This window comes from Bidens hawaiensis, unplaced genomic scaffold (assembly GCF_021521415.1).
Source record: "Bidens hawaiensis isolate Kalapana, Puna unplaced genomic scaffold, B.hawaiensis_p1.1 tig00042313_1, whole genome shotgun sequence".
Lineage (NCBI taxonomy): Eukaryota > Viridiplantae > Streptophyta > Magnoliopsida > Asterales > Asteraceae > Bidens > Bidens hawaiensis.
Window position 1 is genome coordinate 119,799 of NW_027497493.1, and position 10,733 is coordinate 130,531.

At 37.3% G+C, this 10,733-nt stretch overlaps 1 pseudogene across 1 annotated transcript; it reads right to left on the reverse strand.

The window, feature by feature from the left end:
* Positions 1–1,350: 1,350 nt before the first annotated feature.
* On the reverse strand, positions 1,351–9,676 carry LOC143593552 (brefeldin A-inhibited guanine nucleotide-exchange protein 2-like; annotated as a pseudogene). The gene is made up of 11 exons (XR_013146125.1): positions 8,438–9,676; positions 7,470–7,787; positions 7,052–7,388; positions 6,555–6,975; positions 6,173–6,468; positions 5,828–6,100; positions 5,305–5,734; positions 4,905–5,225; positions 4,475–4,828; positions 3,246–3,879; positions 1,351–2,132 (listed from the first exon to the last, which is right to left on the reverse strand). The product of XR_013146125.1 is annotated as a brefeldin A-inhibited guanine nucleotide-exchange protein 2-like (transcript).
* Positions 9,677–10,733: the final 1,057 nt, after the last annotated feature.

Below are 10,733 nucleotides of genomic sequence, written 5' to 3' on the forward strand. Positions count from 1 at the left end.
TGCATATTGCTTGAGGAAACATGGTACGTATCACAAACAGGCAATCAAACTAATTTGTTCGTTTTTTGTTTTTTTTTCAATCAAGTGAGAAGAGAGACATATTAACAATTACATTAATATCAGTTTCTTTTTTAAAATAAATAAATAAATAGATTTATATATTAACAGAACCAAAGTGAGCTTTTCAAATTATGAGATTTCAACCGTTTATACTGATTTTGATATTTCAGAACTGACTCATCTAAGAATGCGATGAAACTCATTATTGAAAGAACCCCCTTGAGTCAGGTTTTGAACATAAGACCATAAGATCCCTAGTCTTAATCATCCCCATATCATTAGACCAGAATACCAACAACAAAAATGGTTTAGATTTGCCGGCCATCACATTCACCTGACTTGGTACCGTCTTTGTTTATGTACCAAGTCGTCGTCTCCGCAACTGCCGGTGGAGGAATGATTCAATCTTCAAACTATATCAATCAAAAGTTACAAAACCATGAAAAAGGATAACCTAAGTTTGAAATACAAACCAATAAATTTATTATTAAGATATACAAACCGTGTTGACTTGGTGTCAAAATAAAGATTAAACAAAACAACGTGAAAGAAATAATTTTTATTTATCTTAAAAAGCAACTAATATTATTCACATTAAGGATCATTTGTACACAATGTACATGAATGACCATCAACCTTTGATTCATTGTGCATAAATCTTGCAAAAAAAAACATTGCAAACCCCAAAAAATAAAGGTTGATTAGATTTTATTAATTCCAACTATCATCTTTTGTTCGTTGTCGGTCTCAACTAACGAATTGGCTACTGACAGTCTCAACTTTTAAAGTACTTGTTCCCAACGGTCCGCGACTAACAGAATCCTAACGTCGTTAGTTGCAGATCGCCGGAAAAACGTTTTTTTTTGCCGAAAACTTAAATTTTTTTTCCGAAAAACTCAACATTTTTGTCCAAAACATCTTTGTAATTTTGTATCAGACCTTTAGAAACATTTTTCTTGTTAAAGCCTCAATTATTGAGGTCGCTAAAACCCTAAACCACTGTCAGAATCAGTTGGTGGTGCTCAAATGGTGGTGGTTGGTTGGTGGTGGTGGTGGTGTTCGGGTGGTGTTTTCTGAAAAAAAATGACTTTTCTGACAAAAACGTTTTTCCAGCGACCTGCAATTAACGGTGTTAGGATTCCGTTAGTTGCGGACCGTTGGGAACGAATACGTTAAAAGTTGGGACCGTCAGCTGCCAATTCGTTAGGTGGGCCCGACAACGACCAAAAAGAGATAGTTGCGATTAATAAAAACCAATGTACCAAAAATAAATCATACAGATGCGATTTTTGTTGTCGATCATTCGTTTAAAATACAAACATTCAACAGTTGATTAACATACAACAAAACTCCTTTAAAAAACTATAGATTCTGTGTGGCGCCAAACAATCAAAAAAGCTCCTAACACTTTCATACTATGAACAATATTTCCAATCGAAAAAAAATATAACGGCAAACAATATTACAAATCTCGAATCTAAGATACTGTATCAACATGATCGCAACAAAGCGGGACTGACTGACGAGTCGAGTATTTCACTTAGAGCAACCTGGACGTCACGTGACCCGTGCTCACACTTTATAAGATTCGAGAAAATAGGGAAAAAGTTAGATAAATTCTTCTCAAATGAAGAATCTTCCAAACTACAAATAGCATGTAGAGTTGTAACAATAAGAGGTGCGCGTGTCGCCAGTTCTCTCTTTCTCCCGGACCCTAACGGTATCAACCAGTGGGCCCGGTTAGGAGTTGACTCGGTTGCACGTGGAGGACCTGATACTTCAACATAGAATTTCAAGACTTCTTGACAAAGGTCAATAAGTTGAGACTCTGCTTTTGATTTAAGGTTTTGTAAGAATGTGAGGCAGGTTTGATATGACTCGATTTCGAGGCGTAACAACGGGGGGTCCTGCATTTGTGTTCTTGGACCTAATTCCTGAAGCTTGGAACGTAAGGTGACATCAGCGTTTATCTTGTGTGCGTGACTCGCCACTTGGTGTACCGCATCAAAAAGAAGTAAAGTGTTGTTTGTTGATAGCTGAGATCTATACATGTTGTATATCTCTATTATTGCCTGCAAATTCACACAAGTAATTTTTTTTTAATATTTTACCATCAGAAACAACTAGAGTGTTTGTTTATATCAAATATCTTTCTAACTAGTGATTTTTTTTGAGTATTTTACCATCAGCATTTAAATTCTGAGTGATAATACCACCAATCTAAATTTTTGAATAAAATGATTGATAGAAACCTGGTTCGGGTTAATACCCATAATGCCAAACGGGTTAAGTCAATTAAAGAACAGATTCAGTTTCCCGCTATCATTTAATTTAAAGAGTATTCAAAGGAGAGTCAAAGTCAAAGGCTTAATTTGAGGAGTCAAAGGCTAAAGTAACGGAGAAGTTTCAACACTAATTTAGAATAAATAGGCATAGGGCCTTATCTTTATGGATGTCAATGTTTTATTATTATCTAAGTATTAGGTTTTCTTTAACCTTGTATTGGAGACTTCCCATCTCGAATTGGGTAATCGGAGACCTCCCATCTCGAATCGGGTTATTATGTTCCAGTAATTGAATCGTTTGTTTGAGTCCAGATTCTAGACTCTATCAATGATTTAGGAAGCTGTACATGTAGGCCCGTAAACGAGCCGAACGTTCAGTGAACCGTTCAACAGGAAGTTCGTTTATTTAATAAACAAACGAACATGAACAAAACAAAAGCTTTTCTTCATTTAGCCAAACGAACAGACATGAACACACGCCTCATACGTTCATTTATTTTCGTGAACATTCATTCACTTAAAAGTCATTTGTGCTTGTTCGTTTGCATTCATTTATGTTCATTACTTTATGTTTGTTTACGTTCGTTAATATATACATTTAAATTTTTTAGGCTCGTTCCAGTTTAGCCTAGTTTAAATAACTTTTAGGCCCAAAACATTGTTCACATTTACTTTTAATTGGTTTCAGCACAGTTATGTTCGTTCGTGAACCATTTGTTTATATTGTTAATGAACGAACATAAAAAAAAACACAGAACACGTTTATTTTCTTAAAGAATGAACGCAAACAAGAAAACCATATTCGTTTAGTTGTTCATGTTCGATCGATTGTTCGGTTAAACCTAAAGCAAAATAAACTATTAATGACCATCTACCAGGCAAAACAAATATATACCATACCTGAATTAACAGAAGTTGAACAGCAGACCGACATTTAACATCCGAAACAGCAGCATATAAACGGTCCCTCCTAAAATTATCCAAATCTTCATCTTCATAGTTCACATCTAAACTATCTTGATTTAAAATAAGCATAAAATCAGGAAGTGTAGCTTTTGCAGCCTCTTTTAAAGACAAAACCACTTCAAGCCACTTGTCATCATCAAACAGTCCCCAGCATTACTCATCAACCGAACAAACGACGCAATCCCGATGCCAGCAAGGCTTTGGTGGGGTCGTTTTATAAAACTTACTAACAACATCAATACTTTTTTTAAAAGTGGATTGACAGTGTTGTAATAGTTAACAAAAAGATCAACCACCAACTGGAGTGCAAGTGTGCATGTTTCATATAACCAAGAGTTGTGATCAGATTCGTCCACGTCGGCATCGATCCCGTGTTGTGAAGGAGTTTCACCAGACGGGTCAATTGCGTGGCGAACGTAATCGAAGATTGGGAATAAGACGGAATCGAACACTTTTTCCCACAAAGGTAGAGTGAAGTTATGACCGTGGTTTCTTAACGTGTCGAACAGTGCTTTGAGTGCGTTTTTTCTAATTTCTGGTCTTGGGTCAAAGCTAAGTTCTGATAAACCTGAAGAAACACAACATAATACTTAAATTAGAGCATTACTTCATCTTCATAGTTCACATTTATGTTAGTGAAATCTTGGGTAGAAAGCTTGTTTATTTAATAAAAAAAAAACAAACATGAACGAACATTTTTTGTTCATTTACTTAATGAACGAACATGAACACATGCTCGTTTATTCACCGCTGTTCGTGAAGGTACGTTTACGTTCATTTATGTTTGTTAGTTGACATGTTTTTTATTTGTTTGTTTACGTTTGTCTATGATTTATTCTCGTTTCATTAATATTTAGGCTTGCTATAATTTAGTCTAGTTTTATTAATTTTAGGCCCAATAGATTGATGTTCACGTTTAATTTTTATTGATGTTTGCTCATTTATGTTTGTTTATCTATGTTTGTGTACCATTCGTTTATGCTATTAATAAACAAACATTAATTGAACACGAACACGCTCATTTTCTTAAGAATGATCACGACAAGAAAACCATGTTCGCTCAATTGTTCGTTCGGTTAAAGTTAAGCGAACGAAATTGTCCAGTCCGTATTCCTTCGGTTATTTTACAAGCCTATTAGTCTGTATAGTTGCATTTTTCTTACCAGCTAATAATGGAAACCAAAAGTACAGATGTCCATCTTTGTCCTCCAAATCTCCATTATCATCACTCTCTCTTTTCTTTCGAGGACGTTTTTGCCCTTATTTGCTGCTGAAGATCCTAAACTTCCTTTAGCCAGTTTTGCAGCACACAAACGCAAGAAGCCAATAGCATTTAAGCTAATATCGTTATCAAATCTGCTACTCGTAAATGCAATCAAACAATTCACACAATCTGTGAACGTGGTGGTTTCTGTCTCGGTAATGTACAGGAAATAATCCCGCACGATCTTCTCAATCATTTCAAATGCAAGAAGTACAATGTTTTTATGGTCGTCATAAGCTGCTGTCGTGAAGACCTGTAATTTCACAGAAACAAATAATAAATGTATTTAAAAGGGTATTTAGAAGTAAAATAGTAAAAAAAGTAAATACCATGAACATGCTTTTCCATCCGGACTTGACATTATTGACTCGAGAAAGAACCATTTGAGAGATGCATCTGATTATTAATTCTCTGATTTCAACAGCATTACTTCTGCGCATGACAATCACAAAAGGCTTCATGAAGTCGTTTTGAAGTTGTAATTAGCCAACTCTTCACGTTCTAGAAACTTCATAGATAGTTGGCGTAAAGAATCCATTGCAAATATTGCAATTGATAGATTTTCAGAACAACCGATAGTTACAAAGAAGTCAGATAGTACATTCCAAATACTCGTCCAAACGAGCCTAATACGGTCCATGTTATAGTGACTGCACAAAAAAAAACAGATAATTATGACTAGAAAAACAATACTATTAAAATTATGATCCAAATAAAAAAGATTCATACGCGATTTCAACTATCTTGGTGAGACAGAACACTCGTGGTTCAGATGTAGATTTTAATTCCTTCATAGACACCTTGCACAAAGCTTTGACAAAGTCAACTATCGCCTCGCTGTTAAGTTGTTGACTTCTTACGAATATCCGGTTCATTTCGCCAACTTGTCCCGACAAGTTAACTTGGAGAGCAAGCTATTCACCTGCTCAGATGTTATACCTGCAGGAGTATGCTTGACCTTTTTAAGAACCGGAAGGATGTTTGACTTTGTTTGCTTTGACTTTTCAGATTCGTTCTGATTAACAGCAAAAAAGGTCGCATCCGATGGGCTCCCTTTACCTAATAAATGCAGATGCTCAAACCGTGAAACGCATGTTAGAATATGCTCCCATCCATCTTGTAGATAATTCCCATCTTCATCGGCAATTGTAACTATTGCCTAAAGCAACAAAGAAAAAAAAAATAAGATTTGTGTATATAAAACGAGAAGATGGTTTTGTAATGCTAATAACCAATGATAAAAAGGTAAAACCTTGATGGCTTCTATATTTCTTTGTTTTATATCAGCTGGTGAATGAAGGGAAGTAAACTTTGCAAGTGATGTTAAAAAGCATCTCGGTGAGTCTTCATGGACATTGCTGATGTCACATGGATAGCAGCACGAAAGCCTTCTAAACAAAGAGATATTATCGCCTCGTCATCACTTCGGTCGAGAGGAACACTAAATGCAGCTAACATAGGAGCCCAAGACACCTCTATCATGAATGTAAGTATAAACGCATCCGTAGCAGGATAAAATACTGACCTGCAAATAGTCAGCATAAGTCAAAACCAAAAGAGGTGAGACAGAACACTCGTGGATCAGATGATTCAATGCTTCATCTTACTCTGATTTGCGGCTTTTTCTTTAAACTGTTCTTGCATGTGTCGCATAAGATCATCACTTGTTTGACCTTCTTCAAAATTCTTACGCGCCACAATATTCAAAATACTGTCTAAACTCGAAAATATGTTCGAGTTTACAGACTGCGTCTGTTGACGGGCGAAATCGTCTTCTTTCATTTTAATTTCGTTTTGTGATATGCGTTCATATAATGATCTCAAGTACTCTTCAGGTAAATCTTTTCCATCATCTATCCCACGGTTATTTCTTATAAAATCATCAGCTGACATCTGTATAAAGTAGTCATATTATTAGCAAAACTAGGTCAAGATCAATATGAAGTATGATAAAATATTAAATGATGATATGATGATACCTTGTTTTTAACCATGGGATTATGAGCATCAGTATTGAGCATAATAACAGAGTAAGCAAGAACATATGCAGTGTCCGCACTAATGAATGCTTTTGGATTGCATTTGCAATAACGTTCAGCGAATTTTTCCATAATTCGGTCAATTTTTTGGGCTTCGCCAGGTAATCGAAAGCCCCTTAAAAGACTCTGATTGCTTCATCAAACTCCATACCATGAAAGTCAAATGAGTCAACGTATGCATGCATTACTTTCAGTGGTAAATCTTCTTTTTCGCCAAGATAATCACCGATCAAAGTCTTGTTTAAACCAGATGCATTTTTTATAAACTCGGCAATTTGTTCGGGAGAATTTCCCACTTTATTCATATTGATCAAAAACTCAATCCCCTTTTAGGCTTCCGGTTAAAAATTGATATACCTTCCTGCCATTAATATTAAATTAGAGAACTATCGGCTATCAAACTAATAAACGAACAAAACAAAATATGAAATATTTACTTGAAGTTCGAGTTTGTAAGCCCGACGTTGCTCGATTGTTGAAGCATCTGAAACTTCACTCGAGGGTTCAGAATGAGAATCGCGGCCCTCAACAGGCTCATGCTCATTTGTGATTCCATTTTCTATTTCAGGGATGTTATCCGCCAGCTCAGCTTTCTTTATAGAACGAGGATCGGGAATGCGTAACTGTTTATTCATCCAATCTCCCATTGATTTTAAAACCGTGATTAAACCCTTCATCGCTTCTTGTTTCATGGCAATATCCTGAGGTGGCAAAAGTGTGGTTGCAACCCCAGGTGGGACCCCTTGAGCGGTCTTAAGAAGTCCGTTGACCATTCTGTAAAAATACTATAACATGGTTAGTTGAATTCGAGGCAATCCATATATACTCTATACAAATGTCAATGTGATATCATACCTTTCAAAAATATTAGATGAATTGACATCACAATCATAGTTGACAAATATATCAACTAAAATCTGTGAATCAACACATAATCTTTCAAGAAACCGCAGTACGATCATCTTTTGCTGAAAATTAGGTTGAGCAACATTCTCTAGAACTCTGAGAACAATCATAGGAAAGAACACTCCAATTTCGGCCTTCAATCCGGCTCTAAATCTTGACAACAAGCTAATGAAAATTGAGCAAGATAGCTGAAATACAGTTACAAGAGTTGATGCACTGTTCTTGAGCAATGATAAGCACAAGTACTGCTTAATGGCACCTAAAAATCTGCTCCACAATAACAAGAAAAAGAAAACATTAGCATGCGATTAAAATTATCCAGAGTCAAAATGGCAGTTTAAATATGATTGCAAATTTAACTCTCAAGTTTTCAAAAAAAAGGATTTAGGAGGTTCTCTATGATAAATAAAACAAAAATAGTTAAGCATATTGACCTAAATAAAACTAATGTTTACTTGTTTAACTACTTTATATCTCATGTCTATAACACAGTTTTAAGTTTCATGTACGATAAGGAGAAATGATGGAGCCTAGCCTACTAATTTCAATTATTCAAAAAAAAAATAAAAATAAAAAAGTCACATAGTGCACTTTTTTTATTAGCAGGCTTAATTGTGTCTAAACAGGTGCCCAATTGACAGCACTAGTAAATATAAATCAGGTGTCATGAGACTACTAGAAAATGTTATTACGTGTGCGAATATTTATTTGCTGGTAAGAATCTTACAATCTATAACGCTCCAATAGTAACATTGCACGTGTTAGAAAGCTACACTAGCTTAATGGTTAGAATAAAACCAGGGTGGCTAAGTTAACTATAACAATCCTTAAACCACTGCAGCATAACCATGATACATAATACTATACTTACATAATCAACATTTAATTGAAAAAGAGCGGTTAAGTAAAGTAAGTACCTTTCACTAGTTCTAAAAACAGCCCCTGCATTCTCCAACAAGATCTTCAACAACTCCAAAGCAACAATCTTTCCTCTCATCAACTGCGGATCCGCTAACGCATCTTTAGGAGGAGTCTTCATCGACAGCTTACAAAGAGCACGAAACACCAAAAACGCATCCCGTCTCAACTTATTCCCAATCTGCACATCCGCATCATCATCCCTATCCCCCTCCCCATCCGCCAACTCCCCTTTCCGCCCCTCCAATGCCGTCTTATACATACTAATCTCCCAATACTTAGCATCCAACATATCCTTATCCGTCGAATCCAGCAAATCTGCAGGGTTCGTCGACTCCACAGTCGATGTCTTCGTCTCAAACGCCCCATCATGCATCCCACTCCCACCTGCATTCGACCCCACCGCCGTCCCGGGATTCAACACCCCATCCATCCCATGAATTACCTTACTAATAAACCCTTGAACGAAAACCGCCATCGCACCGTCACCATCCCCTTTCTCCGTCGGCTCCATCATCTCCGCCGCCACAATCGGCTGCACCGGCACGGTCGACGAGTCCGCCTCCATCCGCCTAAACACAATCACAAGCATCTGCACCAACGACGCCTTCGCAGTCGTCTGGTTCACCGCAAACTTACTCCCTAAATAAACGTCATAACACGCCCTCACAACCTGCAACAAACTATCACCATGTATCCGCACCGACACCGACATAACACCCGACAAAACCGTCTTCAACACCAACAACTCCACACCCTCATCCCCTAACTCACAACACTTACACACCGAATCAAACAACCTCGCCAACAACTTCTCACTGGGCCCACCTGTGGGGTCCACCTCACCTTCTAAATACCCATAAGCAATCAATTTCTGTACACAATCCAACGCAGGCTCAACGATTTTAACATTTTCCGTACAGCAAGCGTTAATCAAAGGAATCAATATAATATCCAAATCTGGTTCTGGGTTTTGTAATTGGGTTGATGGGTCGACATCTGATGTGGGTTTATTGCCGGAATTGATGTGTTCGAGTGCTGATTTGGATTCTTGAATGAGTTTGGAGTGTTTGCGCCAAGAACTGTTTTTTATGATGGTTTCTAGAGATGGGATTAAGATGGTATGGATTAAGCGGGATTTGGGGCCCGAATCGGCCATAGCCGGAGTTGGATCTAGTCGCCGGAGATATAGGTGGTTTGCGGCGGTGATTTCGCCGAAGTAGAGTGTGAGTTGAGTTGAGACTCGGGTCCCGGGTTTGGATCTTGGAGCTTTAAGTTTGTCTCCTTTCATGAAATTTTAGGAATAAAAAAAATCAGAAATATTATGAATTCGGCGGCACTGGGTGATGACGAGAGTAGACGAGTAAGTGACGTTAACTAGTTGGTACTATTTTTATAAATGGATCGGACAACGAACCAGTTGGGAAACTGATTCACCGGTTTAACCTGCCGAATAGATTTTGCCTCAAAAATAACGGTTAGGGTTGCAAAAAAGTTTTTTTCAAAACATGAAAATTTCATTGTAAACCGGTTTAACGGGTCGGATCGGCCGGTTTTTTGAGAGTCGAGCGAACTGCATAGAACCGGGCAGGTCAGTGGACAGAATTCCAGTCGGACCGGTTTGACCGGCCCGTCTAGTCCGGTCTCAACAACATTGCTAGTTGGATCCTTGAACTGAACGAGTTTTATCTCACCGCACTATCGTGCCTTCGAGCGAGTGTTCATGGGCGTTGGCCTTAGGTGAGGGTTTTCTCTGATCGGAAGGCGAGTGTATCTCGATATAGTGAATTTAGACAGTAGCTCATTTTAAGGATTCGTTGTCTGTTTAAAAAATTACTTCTTTTTTTTTTCATCCATGTTTTGAAAAAGGGGAAATTGGTTGAATTTGCATTGTGTGTTGAGATGATAGAAGTGATTAAGTAATATTTGTGGTGATGATGGTGGAATAAAAGACGAAGTGTAATCTTGAATAATAAATTAGTTTTGCTTGTACGATTGGGTGTAAATTATGTAGAGAAGGGTATTATTTGGATGATATGGTAAAAGGTATAAACATGGCTTGTGGTTAAACTTGTAATGAAAAGACTATTCATGGATGACTAGTGGACAAAGATTTTAACTCGTGGAATGTGGTATGTGTAATGGACTAATCATTTCCTCTATCTCGAAAGATAGAGAGTTAGAGGCTGTTTGGCAAGCGCTAAATCATTAAGTGCTGAACCATTAAGAGGTCTGTATGGGTAAGTGACTCTGAACCATTAAGTGTTGAGCCAATAAATATTGTTTGGTTGGACC